Here is a 17,355-nt window from a genome sequence, read left to right on the forward strand (position 1 = left end):
AACCATTGCACACCAGGTAATGAAGAACAGAGCTCTCTGAAATATGGGAAACAGAGGAAGTGAGCCTACAATTGTGGGGTTTTACATTTTGGGAGAGTCTCCAGGCCATGGCACAGAGAGGAGCCCAGGAGGAGCCCAGAGGCTTCCCTGAATTGAGAATTTACATCTGAGAGACTGGGAAGAAGCTGGAACTCAGAGGACAGAGCTACATGCAGAGAGAACTTCGGGGATTGGAAGAGGGTCCCACATGGGTATTGCAGAGTAGATCTGTGCAGGTATGAGAGGAAACTACCAGAGACTAGAGAAAGAACTACCTGAACAGACTGGAGGTCACAGTGCCCAGCATTTACACAGGGCTGGGAATACTTCCTGTTCCACCAGCCACATTGGGAGACCTCAAGGTTCACTGGGCATTGGATACAATGCATCAGGGTCTTACCTTGGTGGTGGGGAATAGTTAGGCCTAGACTGAACACCAACTGGTACTGCCTAACAAATATTAAAAGCAAAATTCATATAGATGAAATTGTCATAAAGTAACTTAACTGCATCTCAGACCAAAAGTCAGAATATTTACAGCAGTAAAAATATCCAGTACTCAATAAGGTAAAATTCATAATGTTTGACATCCAACAAAAATTTTCCAATAAGAATGACCCAAATACCCATCAATTGATGAGGGATAAACAAAATATGTGTTGTATCCATACTAAAGAATATTATTCAACAATAGAAAGAAGTGAAGTACTAGTACATGTTAACTTGGATAAATCTTAAAAATATTATACTAAGTGGAAGAAGACAATCACAAAATATAACATACTTTCTTTTAATGAAATTTCCAGAATAGGCAAATCTAGGGAGATAGAGAGTAGACTAGTGATTGCCAGGGGCAGGGTAGGTTTTGGACAGAATGTGGAATGATTGCTATGGGGTATAAAATTTCTTTCTGGGATGATGGTGAATGTACTAAAATTAGATAATGGTGGGTAATTCTGTGAATATACTAAAAGCCACTGAATTACACACTTTTAAAGGATGACTTTCATGGTATGTGAATATTTCACAAAAGCTGTTAGAAAAAAATTCAGGAATGCAAAAAAAACCATAAAGAAACATTTCTTTCATAAAGAAAATATAATTTAATCCTCACTGACCTATTATTGACACAGATATTAAATTTAACAGAAATGGGCAATTTTATAATACAATTACAATTGTATTATAGCTGTATTTTAACTATAGATAATTAAGAATTTAAATAGATACATGAATGATTAAAAAAAATACCCAAGTCAAACTTGAAATGGATTTACAATATGTTAAATGAAAGATGCACTGGATTAGATTAATAGTAGATTAGATTTTCAGAAAAAAAGGTCAGTGAACTTGTAGATATATCAATATATTAAAAAAAAACAGAAAAAAAGAGGGTAAACACTTCACAAACTATTGTGAGTTATGGGACAACATTGAGCAGTGTAACACACATATAATTGGAATCACTAAAAGAGGGAAGGCACTTCCCTCTTTTTGTGCCTGGAGGCACAATAGAAAAATGCTTGATGGAACAGAGGCTGAAATTTTTCCAAATTTGATGAAAACTATAAACACAGAAAGCCAAGAATCTCAGTGAACTCCAGACACAAAAATATGAAGAAAACCATACCAAGATGTAATCAAATTGCTCAAAACTAGTGATAGAAAATATTAAAAGTAGTCAGAGAAAGGATATGTTTATGTGAAGGAATAAAAATTAAAATGTCAGCAGACTTCCTGTCAAATAGGATCCAAATGTTTCCTGTCTTGCTAATTTTGGCCATTCTAACTGGTGTAAGGTGGTATCTCAATGTGGTTTTAATTTGAATCTCCCTGATGGCTAGTGATGATGAACATTTTTCCATGTGTCTGATAGCCATTTGTATGTCTTCACTGGAGAAGTGTCTGTTCATGTCTTCTGCCCATTTTTTTACATGATTATCTGTTTTGTGTGTGTTGAGTTTGAGAAGTTCTTTATAGATCCTGGATATCAGCCATTTGTCTGTACTGTCATTTGCAAATATCTTCTCCCATTCTGTGGGTTGCCTCTTTATTTTGTTGACTGTTTCCATTGCTGTTCAGAAGCTTTTGATCTTGATGAAGTCCTAAAAGTGTATTTTTGCTTTTGTTTCCTTTGCCTTTGGAGACATATCTTGAAAGAAGTTGCTGGCCAAAAATTAGCAAGACAGGAAACAACGTGTGTTGGAGAGGATCTGGAGAAAGGGGAACCCTCTTATACTGTTGGTGGGAATGCAAGTTGGTGCAGCCACTTTGGAGAACAGTGTGGAGATTCCTTTAAAAAATTAAAAATAGAGTTTCCCTATGACCCTTCCATTGCACTAGTGGGTATTTATCCCAAAGATACAGATATAGTGAAAAGAAGGGCCACCTGTACCCCAATGTTTATAGGATCAATGGCCACGGTCCCCAAACTGTGGAAAGAACCAAGATGCCCTTCAATGGACAAAGGAATAAGGAAGATGTGGTCCATATACACTATGGAGTATTATGCCTCCATCAGAAAGGATGAATACCCAACTTTTGTAGCAACATGGACGGGACTGGAAGAGATTATGCTGAGTGAAATAAGTCAAGCAGAAAGAGTCAATTATCATATGGTTTCACTTATTTGTGGAGCATAACAAATAACATGGAGGACATAGAGGGATGGAGAGGAGAAGGGAGTTGAGGGAAATTGGAAGGGAGGATGAACCACGAGAGACTATGGACTCTGAAAAATAATCTGAGGGTTTTGAAGGGGTGAGGGGTGGGAGGTTGGGGGAGCCACGTGGTGGATATTATGGGGGCACGCATTGCATGGAGCAGTGGGTGTGGTGCATAAATGATAAATTCTGTTATGCTGAAAAAAAAAATCCAAATGCTAATGAATGTTTCCCCCAAATTTGTACACTGAAACCTCATCCCCAAGGTGATGATATTAGGAGGTAAGGTCCTTGGGAGGTAATTAGGTCACGGGATTAGCGCCCTTATAAAAGAGACCCCAGGGAGTTCCCTTGCTCCCTTCCACCATGTGAGAACACAATGAGAAATCTGCAATGCATAAGAAGTCCTTCACCATAACTCCACCATGATGGCAACATGATCTCAGATATCCAGCCCTTAGATCTGTGAGAAATAAATCTCTGTTATTTATGAGCCACCCAATCTATGGTATTTTTGTTATAGCAGTCTGAGCCGACTAAGACACAAGGAAGAAGACAGTGGAACAGCATTTTTAAAGTATTGAAAGAAAAAAAAAAGTCAACCTAGAATTCTACACCTAACAAACATTTTAAAACTAAAGAGAAATAAAGACTTCTTAAAAATTCTAAAAAGCTTAAAGAATTTATCATCAGTAGACATACACTATAAGAAATGTTAAAGAAAGTCCTTCAGTCAGAAGGGAAATGATACCAGACTGAGATACCAATGTACACAAAGGGATGTAAAGTACTAGAAGTGGTAACTGCATAGGAAAACATATGATTTTTTTTCTTATTATCTAAAGCTCATTAAAAGATCATTGATAATCAAAAGATCATGATTTAGTGTGGGGTTTGTAACATAAAAGTAAAATATTGATAACAATTGTGCAAATATTGAGATGGAAAAAAAAACAGAGGCACACTGTTATAAGGTCTTTATATATGCAGTGTATACTATCACTAGAAAGTAGAAAGTGATAAGTTAAATGTATATGCTTTAATCCTAAAGGAATCAAGGAAATTACAAAATGAAGAAAATAAATCTGAGCCAGTCAATTAAACAAAATGGAATTATAAAAAAGTGTTCAATTAATTCCAAAGGAGGCAAAAAAGCAGAAAGGAAACAAATAGGACAATACAAAACCAAATGGGAAGATTATAGATTTAAACTTATATCAATATATCAATTAATTATATTAAGGGTAAATGATCTAAAAATCTTAATTGATAGCAGCGATTATAAGAATGGATATAAAAGTAATACACAACAATAACCTGCCTACAATAAATCTTTTTCAAATATTTCTCAGATATTTCAAATACTGCTGACAATGCTGAATTGTGTTCATGTTTTAGTTTTTGTGGAAGGTAAAATACACAAGGGATGAAATTGGACATTTAGCTAAGATTTCTAAGGGAAGTATAGACGTTAACAACTGTGGTTCATCCTGACTGCTTATGGTAAAATGCAAAAAGCAAGAAATGAATTGAAGAATAAATTGTTAAGTAAAGAGGAACCAGAACTTAAAGATTTGGGGAATTCTTAGCCTATCTGTCACAAAAGGAGGAGAAAGTACATGGAGCACTGGGTGTGGTACAAAAACAATGAATACTGTTATGCTGAAAATAAATTAAAAGTAAATAAAGAAAAAAAAGAAAAAGAAAGAGGAGAAAGTGTGTTGCCGCGGATGAGAACATTAAGGGTGTGGAGCAGCAGCCATGTGAGAAGGAGATTGGCGTGGGTGTGAGCCCTGGACTGAATGAGCTAAGGCCCAGGAACACTGCCAGTTTGCACTGAGATGGGATAGAGTTAAAGAGAGTTGTCCAAGTTCTTCGGTTCTATAGGCCAGGATGATTGAGCCATTTGGCCCTGAACTTGTGCTGTTCTTTAAGAAAAGGGAAGAATGCCTCTGAAGGATATTCAGAGATCATCTGGGTCACTGCCCTGGTTTCAACAGTCCAGAGAGTCTCTGTCTTAAGCCTTGAGGATAGGACCTCCCAGAACTGAGTTGGGGAGACCCCTGCCTGAAAGAGCCCTGGGGGTTCTACTCTGGCTTACAGAACTACAAAATGGACAAAGCCTCTGTAGAGAGCTGAAGTGTGGGCACAGCCCCACTGAGTAGTCAGGGAGGCATTATAATCCCCAGATGTCTTGAGGGTAGAGCATTGAACTGAAGAGGATTATTCCTTTGCCTTAAGATCTAGTGGGGTAAATACCCAGTAGTGCAATTTGCAGGGTTATAGGGAAGCTCTCTGTACCCCAATGTTTATAGCAGCAATGGCCACGGTTGCCAAACTGTGGAAAGAACCAAGATGCCCTTCAGTGGATGAATGGATAAGGAAGATGTGGTCCATATACACTATGGAGTATTATGCCTCCATCAGAAAGGACGAATACCCAACTTTTGTAGCAACATGGATGGGACTGGAAGAGATTATGCTGAGTGAAATAAGTCAAGCAGAAAGAGTCAATTATCATATGGTTTCACATATTTGTGGAGCATAACAAATAACATGGAGGACAAGGGGAGATGGAGAGGAGAAGGGAGTTGAGGGAAATTGGAAGGGGAGGTGAACCATGAAAGACTATGGACTCTGAAAAACAATTTGAGGGTTTTGAATGGGCCGGGGGGTGCGGGGTTGGGTGAGCCTGGTGGTGGGTATTAAGGAGGGCATGTATTGCATGGAGCATTGGGTGTGGAGCAAAAACAATGAATTCTGTTATGCTGAAAAGAAATTAAAAATAAAAAAAAGATCTAGTCGGTTTGCACTGTGAAGTTTTGAGCTTACATGGGAGCCCAATCCTTCCTTCTTTCCTATTTCTTCCTTTTGGAATGGGAATATCTACCCTATGTGTGTCCTACCCTTATATTTTGGAAGCATATAACTTTTGTGGTTTCACATATTCACAGCTGGAGAGGATTTTGCCTCTGGATGAATGTACCTGCAATCTGATCCATACCTGATTCAGGTGGTATGTAGGTAAGACTTCGGGCTTTACAGTAGCTGCTGGGATAAGTTAACACTTATGGGGCTCTTGGGATGGAATGAGTATTTTGCACTTGTGAAGGACATGGTCTTTGTGGGGCCAGGGGGGAGAATGGGTGGAAGGTCTGTATCCCCCCAAATCCGTATGTTGAAATCCTAACCCCAATATGATGATACTAGGAACTAGGTCATGAGTGTGCAGCCCTCATGAATGGGATTTATGCCCTTATAAGGAGACAAAGAGACCAGAGGTCAGTCTCTCTCTCTCTGCCATGTGAAGATACAATGAAAACCCAGGTAAAAGGCCCACACCAGACACTGCATCTGAGGGTGCCTTGATCTTGGACCTCTTGGCCTCTTGAACTATGAGAAATAAGGACCTGCTGTTTATGCCACCCCATGTGGGATTTTGTTAACAAAGTGGACCCAGGCAAGAAAACTAAGGTACAGAGTAAGTGACTCACTGCAGTCAGAGTGGCAGACAGGCAGACAGAGGCTCAAGCTCAGTGCCTCTGGTCTGAGTCCCTGCTGCCATTACAAGCAACCAAACACTCAAAGGGCTTACTTTGACCCTTGCAAGCTGTTAAGTAGACCTCACGTAGGTCAGTAGGTTTCATGAGCTGCAATACCAGCTCTACAATTAATCAGTGCAAATGTTAATATGCCTCCTCCTCGTCACAGATCCCATGCTTACTCAATAAAAAATAGAGAAAGGATTTCCCCTGGTCAAATGTTTGACTACTGTACATGCAGTGTCCGATGAATAAAGGGACACTATAGGGCTCTTCCACAGTTTCCACAGATGTGGTGCATGTTTTCGTGGGCATGCGTCCTTGTCACCCTACCTTCCCCCTTCACCACCCTACCTCTCACGCATGCCAGTCCTCTCTTGTGCTTAGAAAGTCACAGGAACATCGAATCCTTCTAGAATTTCAGAGGGAAATTGGCTTGCTTCCTAGCAATCTGAGGAGACAATCCCAAGACTGTGTGTATTTGTATTCTGTAATGCTCCAAGGCTCTGTTGTTGCCAAATTAATTCTACAAAGCTTAATGATGTGCAAATTATAACAATCACTCCAATTGAACATTAAGCATCAACAGAGCATTAAAATATATTCAGAAAATAAGGATTTTCTGGGAAGAGAACATAGCTTTTAGTTAAAACTCAGTAAGCATCCTGTCTGTAAGGGACAATTGGTACTTAACTACCTCCAAAATAAACATTTTATTTAATTTTTTACCTGCAACCCAAGGTGCACCTAAAATCAATGATAAAAAATATATAATTTCTAACGCAACAATATTTGTTTCACTGTTTATGTAGAAGATCGACCAAAAGCCAAAGTAAAAATGTTGATCTATAGAAACTTCTTCCTTTTGGAATGAAATTTCCCTATATGGATTGGAGTAAGAAATAGTAGTCAAACTGTCCAGGGGTTCCTGTTCTCTATCTGGGAAATTTAGTTGCACTGGTGTTATTGCCCTCTGATGCCACTCTATTCCCTGGATTGCTGCCATAATTAGGCACCATTTTTCGACTCTCAGAAGTGTAAGCAGAACGTTGCCAACCGACCCATTTAAACAATTTGAAGAGGTTTTTTTTTTTTCTTTATAACATATGTAACTGGATATTAAATGTGACTTTTCCTGTTGTCTTAAAATTTTAGCAACTGGCTTAACAAGTGAGAGTAGTCCCCGAAATGCCAGTACCTTCTCTCCAAACAAAAAATGTGAGGGCCTACGCAGGGCTTTCTGATATTTTGTCCATCTTCCATCTCTGAGCTCGAGTAGAGGCTAAGTCAGGAATAGGATATTCTTTTTTTTTTAATTTTTTTTGGAATAGGATATTCTTGTGGAGAGCAGTCTCTGTGCATTCCCACCTAGGGGTTCCAGGAATTTTGAGCTCCAAGCAAACCCCTTGGGGAGCTTGGAGTCTGGAATCTTATAGAGATTGGTGAGTCACACCTGAGGCTACGCAGAGTGGCAAAGGCTATACCTGCCCCCAGCGGGACAGCCGGGTGTGCTGGGGCTGGCTCTCACTTCCAGTGTGGTGGGTTAAGGATGCTTCTGTGTAGGCCCTGCAGAGGAGGGCAAGACTGGATGTCTTGGGACTGGATGTCTCCGGAGGTGTGCGATGCCTCCCGCAGAGGGCTGTCCTGCGACTCTCATAATCACGCGTCCATAGATGGTGCAAAATTCAAATATTGTTAACAAGCTCAAGAGGTGGCAACAGGTAAGAGAAAAGGAGCTAAATGGAAATAAAGAGCATCAGAAGTTCATGTGCAATAAAGAAGCAAATTTGTCTAAAGTCTCCCCTTAATGCTCAGTCAAAAGCACTTGTTCTAAGAGGGAGGATGGGTATTGCTTACTTAGGAAACATTTTCCTCGATAGTTTTGATGAAATATAATAACTGATTATATTTACCTTCCATCAATTGTGTCTTTATTGGATACCAAATTTCCAAACACAATGATCTAATTATGTTGGGGCTGACTTGTTAATTTCTTTTAAAAAATTTTTATTTTTTTAAATTTCTTTTTAAAAATTTCTTTTCAGCGTTCCAGAATTCATTGTTTATGCACCACACCCAGTGCTCCATGCAGTACGTTCCCTCCTTAATACCCACCACCAGGCTCACCTCCTGGTTCACCACCGGGCTCACCTCCTCAACCTCCCACCTCCTCCCTTCCAAAACACTCAGTTTGCTTCTCAGAGTCCACAGTTTCTCATGGTTGGATTTGTTCATTTCTATGTGCATCCTGTTATGTGCCATTCCCTCCCAAACTCTGGTCAGTGAGAAGGGATCGATTTCATTTCCAGATTTCTCCTGCTATTTCCATTACATTGATGTAATGTTTCAGAGACTCTGGAACATTGAGAGTGTGCAGGGACTAGACCTTCAGGGGAAGCAAGACAGAAAGTTGTAACCTAAAGAAAAGCACACCCCAAAAGAAGGTTCCTAGGATTAATGAATCAAAAGTGGCAAAAAGAGAAATTGTTGGGGAGGAGAGACAGACGCTTTTCTGAATATTTAAATATTTAAATCTCTAAATATTTAATTTTCTGCTGGCAGATCTATAACTCTGTCGTCTTATCTTCAAAGTTAAGACAGAGATATTAGCCACACTAGAAGATTTGATTATGCCTGCAGTGTGAATTGATCTTGAATGGATAGCTATAACTAAGCTGATAAGGGATGGCCAGAGCAATAGGACACCAGGGGACAACCATGAGAACTCACTGGACTAAAGATCTCTCCTTTGGATCTTGCAAAGAAAAGGTATGCGAGAGCTCTTAGCATGATGCCCATAATGGGAAAAACTAATAAAAAATAGTTACTGTTTGTATTCACAGGCATTTACTGAGTTCAAGTCCAGTGTGTAGACTGTAAGCTAAGTTCCTTCCCCAAAGGAACAAGAAATGATCATATCATAACCTGGCAAACAGAGGATTAACTGAATGAGGCATAGTAAGATCCTGACAGGTTCCTGCTAAAATGTAGAAATAAAAATAATTTCAATTCCCTTTCTAAAACTCCAGTCATAGTTGAGGATATGATTAATATATATAAAATGCCTAAGAAAATAAATAAAACTTTGTGTATTTGATTTTTAAAATATTTATAGCAAGTTTCCTTTATAAAACTTCAGACATGTTGGCTTCCCAAAAATTGTACCAGGAGTGGAAATCGCAGCTCATGAGATAAACCTTGTAATATTGAGACCAGATAGTTCTCATTCACTTGTTCTGCCTTTCTTATTATTGCTTTAGTTCTGATGCATGGAGTCACAGAATTCTGAAGAACTCAACAGTTTGCTCCTTAAAAGAATGGAGAGGTTGCTGGAAGGTTGGTTTTCTCCCTGTGTCTCTCAGTGTCACTCGCGGAAAGCCTGAGTCTATGGCATCTAGTTTCACTACAGAATTATTTTTGCCTCGTGGTTTTGGTGCAATCATCTTTCTTTCATATTTAAGATACTTCTTAATGGTAAATAAGATAGAATAAATAAATAAATAAATAAATTTTATTTTAAATAAAAATAAATAAGAATTAAACACAATTAATTATTTTAAATGCTCTTTAGTGATTTCTATAAAGCTGGATATTTATCCAATAATTGCTGGATTCATTTCCAAATCCCTCATGCTATTTAGCTCGATGGATGACTTGCAAAGCCTGTAGCTTTTTCTCAGCCCCTCCACTGGCCACATCTGTCCTTGGTCTATACATCGTGTATGGTCCTGATCTTTATTCTCCTTTGGATTACAGTCTCTCATGTGCTCACCATCTCTCCCATGCCGGATGGGTTTCAAACTGCCTGAAGGTGGCCTGGCTGCACCCCTCCCTCTATGATTTCCTGGGGATCGTAGGTCCCAGCATTACAGAGTCAGGACTCACCTGCTACTAACATAAAAGGAGGAAACATCTGTTGCATTAAGTTGACTAATGACCTAGAAATTATTTGAATACAATCGAGAATAACTATATAGAGAATGACTATGGATTTAAGGCAGCTGAGACCAAATTATTCAGCGTATCTCATGGATATAAAAAGAATTCCACTTAAAAAATTTCAATTAACTTTTTAATGAAAAACTAATTCTATCAAAGAAGTATGGTGCTTTAAAAAGCTCTGATATCTAATTGTTTTTTTTTTTTAAGACTCGAATGTTCTGATTTTCTGGATAGTATGTTCACAGCAGTGATTTAAAAAGCCTCCCCCTGAGCAGAATAAGCAAGATAGGCAGCTCTTTTAATTATTGGACAATGACTCTTTGAGGACATATAAAATCTTTCTGTTTAGTGGCAGAGGAATGACCTGGATGACGTTATGAATAAGGAGTTAGCTAGATCAATTTAGGATTTGTCTTTGTTCTTTAAGTTCTCATGTATAATACATTCTGATCTGATTTTCCTTTTATTTCCCTATTTTCACCTCCAGAAGAAGATAATGGATCATGAAGGCTGCCCCATAGGGGTAAACTGGGAGGGTCTGCATGCATAGTGGGAAGAGGTTTTCAAGCTACTTGCTTCATCCAAGTCAATTTTGATGGTTTCCTCTGAACTTTCCTGAGATGATTGTAATTGTTGTTATATCTGTGTCTGTTGGATACTTTTTAGAAAGTCTTCCAAACAACATATTTTGGCCTTCCAATAATAGAAATTATCATTTTGTAGGGGATTAAAGTTGATGTGCAGAAAAGCACAGAAGAAGCCAGAGTCTTCATATTACTGTTTTAGAATCAGCACCATCCAATTAGCCAGACTGGCATCACAGGGTACTTTCTTTTCCCAGGCTCTTTTTTTTTTTTTAAGATTTTTTATTTATTTATTTGACACAGAGAGATATCACAAGTAGGCAGAGAGGCAGGCAGAGAGATGGGGGGAAGCAGGCTCCCCCGTGAGCAGAAAGCCTGATGCAGGGCTTGATCCCAGAACCTTGAGATCATGACTCAAGCTGAAGGTAGAAGCTTAACCCACTGAGCCACTCAGGTACCCCTCCCAGGCTCTTTTTAACAAAATCTTCTTCATTCACTATAATTTTGCCTCATCTCTTCTCTGTGGTCACCCCACCTGCCATGCAAATGTTCTATCTATAAAAATGTTTTATTAATCTGACTTGATCGCTATCACTTATTTGATGATGAACAAGCAATTCATTGCATTCTTAGCCCTTGGATTCTTAGCCAGCTTCTGGCTACTCCATAATTTCTAGCTTTGCCATCACAGAAAAGAGAGGGCCACCATTAGGTCTTTCAGACAGAACTATGGAAAGATAATTTCTACGTCAGTGATTTAAAAGCACAGCATTTTACCTAATTCCTTGTGAGATTGAAAGCATCTCCAAGTACATAAGATACTTTCCTGCCTTATGAACCAGAAACTTCATTATACAGTTTAACCTCTATTGGATGACCCATGGCCATTATCTATAAAATTTAATTCAACACAACATTTGCTGAACATCCTCAGAATAATACCAGGCTTTCTAAAGGCAAAACAGTGACTAGCTGGGGGCCTGCCCTTCAGCTGACAAGCCACTCTGGGTGGCCCAGTATACCTCCATTAACAATAATGCAAAAGGTTGTAGTTATGCCAAAATGAGGCTGAAAAACAGTGCTGGGGACCCCTCAAGTGAGACAGAGCCAGCTTCCCAGAAGGCCATCCGCTGTCAGGGTGAAGGGCCTGGACTCTGAGCTCAGACACCTGTGGGTTGCAACCCCTGTCTTTGCCTTGCAACATGCATGTCCTGGCCAGATGGCACATGCTCCACTTCAGTGTCACTATGGCGAGGTCCTAATAACCCCACCTGTATGTGGTAATCATGAAGATTAACTGATGAAAATAAGTATCATTTAAGATGTGGGTCATGGAAGCAATTTTGTGAGTTATGACAATCATTTACAAAATAAAATGGAAAAGAAAAAAAAAAAAAACCTACCAGAAAGGGAAATATCAGAGTGCATCACATGGAGCAAGAGTAAACTCTGTTTATGAACCTTTTAGTGTGTGGGTGCTAGATTATGCTTGTAAGATGCATTTCTTGTTGTGAGCCATGAAGAAATACATTTAGAAATCATAGGCATTAAATGTTTAGTGTATAGCAAATTCTCAAAAATGGTGGAATACATAATATAGCATTTAAGTTAAAACTTCAGGATAAAGACTTTAAATGAGAGGAGGATGAAAGGGAAAAGTCAAGGAGGACCCAGGGCATGCACACACACGTGCACACGTGTACACACACACACATGTGCACACATGTGTACACACGCACACACCCGTGCGTGTGCAAGATCGGGGATGGCTTAAGAACTGGCTGGGTAGGGTAATGGAATAGGAGATAGGAGACTGGACAGGAGCTGGCGCTGGACTGTGGAAATCTGTTCAGGTCAACTTGAGGATTTATGTAAAATGGGAGAAGATCTAGAATGTGAAAGAATGGTGATGACAGCAATGGGGACACCGGGCTGGCCCTTGAGACTGGCAGTGGGAAGGCTTCTGACCTAGTTTGGTTCCCTAGGTGAGGACCTGAACCTGGGCAATGGTGGTGGACACGGGAGAAGGGAGAGGATTGAAAAGATACTGTGCAAACGACATTACAGATAAGGGGCTGATAATCAATATCTATAAAGAACTTCTCAAACTCAACACTCAAAAAACTAAAAACCTAGTCAAAAAATGGGTAGAGGACATGAACAGACACTTCTCCAAAAAAAGACATAAAAATGACTAACAGACACATGAAATACATCACAAACCAAAACCACAATGAAATATCTCTTTACACCCATTAGAATGGCAAAAATTAACAAACAGGAAACAAATGTGGCGAGGATGCGGAGAAAGGGGAACCCTCTGACACTGTTGGTGGGAATGCAAGCTGGTGCAACCACTCTGGAAAACAGTATGCCGGTTCCTCAAGAGGTTAAGAATAGAGCTACCCTATGACCCAGAAATTGCACTACTAGGTATTTACCTCAAAGATACAGAGGTAGTGAAAAGAAGAGGCATGAGAGGCATGTACACCCCAATGTTCATAACAGCAATGTCCACAATAGCCAAACTGTGGAAGGAGCTGAGATGTCCTTCAATAGATGCATGGATAAAGAAGATGTGGTTCATATACACAACGTAGTATTACTCAGCCATCAGAAATGATGAACACCCACCATTTGCATCAACATGGATGGACCTGGAGGGAGTTATGTTAAGTGAAGTAAGTCAAGCAGAGAAAGACAATTATCATATGGTTTCACTCACTTGTGGAACGCAAGGAATAGCACAGATGGCCATATTAGGAAGGAGGGAAATCCAAAGGAGGAGAAATCAGAGAGCTAGATGGATCATGAGAGAATATGGACACTGAGAAACAATCTGAGGGTTTCAGAGGGGAGGGGGTGGGGGAGGGGTAACAGGGTGATGGGTATTGAGGAAAACACGTGCTGTGATGAGCACTGGGTGTTATACCTAACTAATGAATCACTGAACACTACACCAAAAACTATATACTATACAGTGGCTAACTGAATATAATAAAAAATAATGTAAAAATGGTTTAAAAAAAAAAGAAAAGATGTTGTGGAGAGAGGATTCCCACGACACTTGTCACTTCACAGATGCTGTTCCCTCTGGTTGTAATACCTTCTGTCCAGTAAAATGTCCCCCCTGCAAGCCAGGGTTATATGAACATCCCCCAAAACTGATTCTGATCCTACTGTTTGAGTGACAGCCCCTTGCCTGTGCTCTATGTCATTCTGTCCTCTGTATGTCCCGCTGTGTCCTTTGCCACATCACAGGAACAGTGACCATCTCTGGTATTTTCTGCCCTCCCGAGAACCAGGAACTCCTCAGAGAAAGGCAGACACTCCATTCTTTATCATGGCCGTCCCATGGTCGCCATTGGAGTTGTTCTACAAGCTGCTCTGGTTTTCCTGTCTTCTGGGTATATGTTGGGATTGGATTCCTTGTTCTCTTGTGGTTGGGGGAAGCCCATGTTATGCCTCTGTCAGACCCTCTGGAGGAGTACTTCTCTCTGCCATAAAACCCGCATGTGGACAATATAGAGGAGAACTACCACCAACTCACAATGGATGTGGATGTGAAAGGCACATAAAGCTGTTTGTGTAAATCCCTGAGATTCGAGGCCTCTGGTCAGAGGTCAAAGGGTATCGTTACATCATTAGCTTAGCTGGGAAACAGGGAGAGAAGGGGAGCAAGAATGAATTTGGTTCTGGACACGTTGTATATGGTGGAGTCTTGACAGAGACATGGATGGAAAGAAGTAGGCAATATAGGACTAAGTGGTCCTCTAAGATGGTTGGGGTCGGAGAGAAACATTTTTGACCTTCGCAACTTTAGATGATAATTAAATTATAGGAACAGATTCAAGGATTCATGGAGATAATAAAGATTAAGAAAAGAGAATGAAGGAAGAGTGTTGAGAAATGTGTACATTTAAGTGTGGGTGTCGAGGGGGAGGGGTCAATGGCCTTGGACAGCCAGTGGAGGCTTCAGAGACAGGAGCAGTGCCCAGGGACACGGACAGTTATAAATAGGGACAGTCAGGAGACCCCACTTGACAGTTCCATCGCGGCACTCCTGTTTGACTTGAGACTACTCGACAATTCTGGGTTTCTGAAGCCACTGTCTCTTGTCCTCAGATCCTAAATCCAGGCCTTGGGGAGGGGATGGCAGGTATAGGGCAAATGCACATCTGCTACTTTGCCTCAAAAGTTACCTAGACCTGGCAAAGGTTACTTTCCTTGCCTCCCTGAGACTTGCTTACGTCTATGTTGTAGGCTACACTGCGGGGAGTTTAGTTGCTGGAAGTCGTCTTCTGGATAAGAAGAGTCCGGAACGTTCTCCTCTGCTCATGCAGCACCGTCAGCTGAACACCTGGGCGGTGCAGGGACTGGGTCACGTTGACCCCTGAACCCGGAGGAACTGATGTGGTGCACGGCTCGTTGATATCATTATTTTAGGCTTTCGGACTTCGTTCTTCAGTGCTGAGATGTTTGTGTGCCTGATTTCACTGTTTCGTCCGCTTAGCACTGTGAAAGAGACACTTTCTCCATCCTCACGCTGAGCGAACACACGGGATTTCCCGCGGCTGCTTTCGTGCCGGGAGGAGTGCTAGAGAGGAGACCGGCCTCGCTCCTTTCTCTCTGGGACCTTCAAGTGTGTGAACTGATCATTCCAACCATCATCTATGAAAGAAAACTAATAGTCACGGCCCCAAAATTACATGGGTAAGTTCCTGCATCAAATGAATCTTAGGATTTTGCAGCTCGAATCTTCTCCTGGGAAGGAAGGTCGACGTGTCAGGCGCACCTGCTGGTCCCTCACGGTGAGCGTCCCAGCACCACCAGACTTGAGGTGAATTTGCAGCTTCTGTCTGGCCACATTTGCAATTTCCAATCTGAGTATCTTTGACGAAGCTGTCCGGAGAGGACACAACGATACCAGTGCCTGTGATTAGACAATAGGCTTTGTGCATTATGGAGAAGAGCCTGGGGCTTGTCACAGGTCCTTTCCCTGGGGTCTTTAGAGGACATTTGTATCAGCGAGGAGGTTAGCTGAGGGAGTCCCTTACAGGGCAACAAATTGCAGAGTGTGTGGTGTCCTCGTTTACCTCCCCATGTGCTACATTCAACTATGAGATCCTGTCAAAGAACAGAACGCTGGAGGGGTGAGCGAGAGAAATGCACAGAGCTCACACTGCCCTCTGCTGTCTATGCAGCCACATAGCGGGCGCGTCAAAGCGTCGCAGCGGGTGCCCCCAGCCAGTCTTCGGACTTCTCAAACCACAGAAGCTCGGGAGGAAACAAAGTGCCTCTTCCCAGTAGTTTATACTCTTCCTAATTCCATGTGAAAAAAAATAATGGGTCGTATTCTCAAGTGTTTCCCTCCGAAGAGAAATGCATTAGTCCTCGCTGCTCTTTCCTTAGAATATATTATTTTATTTTAAAAATTGGTTTCCTATGGGAAATCTCAGTACCTCCCACTCAGTTTTTCTGTCACCCTGAAAGAGCTTTAAAAATAATGTTTATTAAAAGATCAGGGCCTTGTGGTCTTAAGCGAGGTTTGAAGTAGATGAACAGCCATGTGGTTCGAGAGACGGACTGCCTGATTCTGGTTCACTTCACATTACTGAGGTCCGCTCCGGGACTCTGGACCTTCTTCGAAAAACTTACATGCTGCTGCCTGGAAGACCACAGGCACCTCGTAACGGTCCTACTTCTGGGTCCATAGTACTCTTTAATATTGTCAAAAGCAGCATAGGGACACCTAGCTCGTGGCAGTCAGATACTAAATAGGTGAAAAGTCTGATTGTTCCTTCCCATCTTTTCTGGTTAGTTGGATCTTAGGATGGTCGTTTTTGGAAGGGTCTTGTTGGGAAGGTCCTGGGTGGTCGAACTCCAATGTCCTGTGCTTGGAGAGACCATGGAAACCCCTTCCTTCTCCACCCTGCGGACAGTTTGATCATGGCTTCTTGCTAGTCTATGGTGCGGAATTCATTGGCTGGAGGACAAGTACTAATGTGGCACCCGGCATCCGCAAGTGGGACTGTCTCCCCCATGCATCGGTCTGTCTGCACCAGCTGCAAACGATCCAGGTGTGGTTGTTAGCGTAGAGATAAAAAGCAGATGTGGGGAGGTGCTGTTGGTATGCTGGAGGTGTTCTGGGTATGCTGCTACTCTCTCTCTAGGCTGTTGGACTCAGAACAGCAGGTGTGGGTCCTACAGGAAGAAGATGGATGAAGGAGCAAAGAGAGATAACGGAGCGTTCCAGATTCGAGTGGAACGCAGGTGCGGCTTACTCTAGCAATGGTTTTGTCTCTCTTTGGCAGAACAGTTCTATGTTGGGGCTGGGGAGAGAATCAGGGTCTGTGCAGGGGTCCTCCGTGAACCGCCTCTCTGAGTAGCCGACCACGACTGCCGGGCGCTGCCTCGCAGCACTGCTTAGTGAGCATCTCTGCGCTGTGCGGGTAGGATGGCAGGTGGGAATTAACAGCATGTTTGAAACCAAAGAAGGAACCTGCAAGAAAGTCCTGGAGCCCATGTTCGACCATTTACATGTGGATTGTTACTTCAGCTCCAGAGGGGCTGCTGCTGACCGGC

The 17,355-nt window shown here is 41.4% G+C and overlaps 1 protein-coding gene across 2 annotated transcripts in view; it reads right to left on the reverse strand.

Moving 5' to 3' along the window:
- Window positions 1–17,355, reverse strand: part of DSCAM (DS cell adhesion molecule) — a 766,451-nt gene that overhangs the window by 63,868 nt on the left and 685,228 nt on the right. The window lies entirely within an intron of this gene.

This window comes from Mustela erminea, chromosome 1, assembly GCF_009829155.1.
Source record: "Mustela erminea isolate mMusErm1 chromosome 1, mMusErm1.Pri, whole genome shotgun sequence".
In the NCBI taxonomy this organism is placed as follows: Eukaryota; Metazoa; Chordata; class Mammalia; order Carnivora; family Mustelidae; genus Mustela; species Mustela erminea.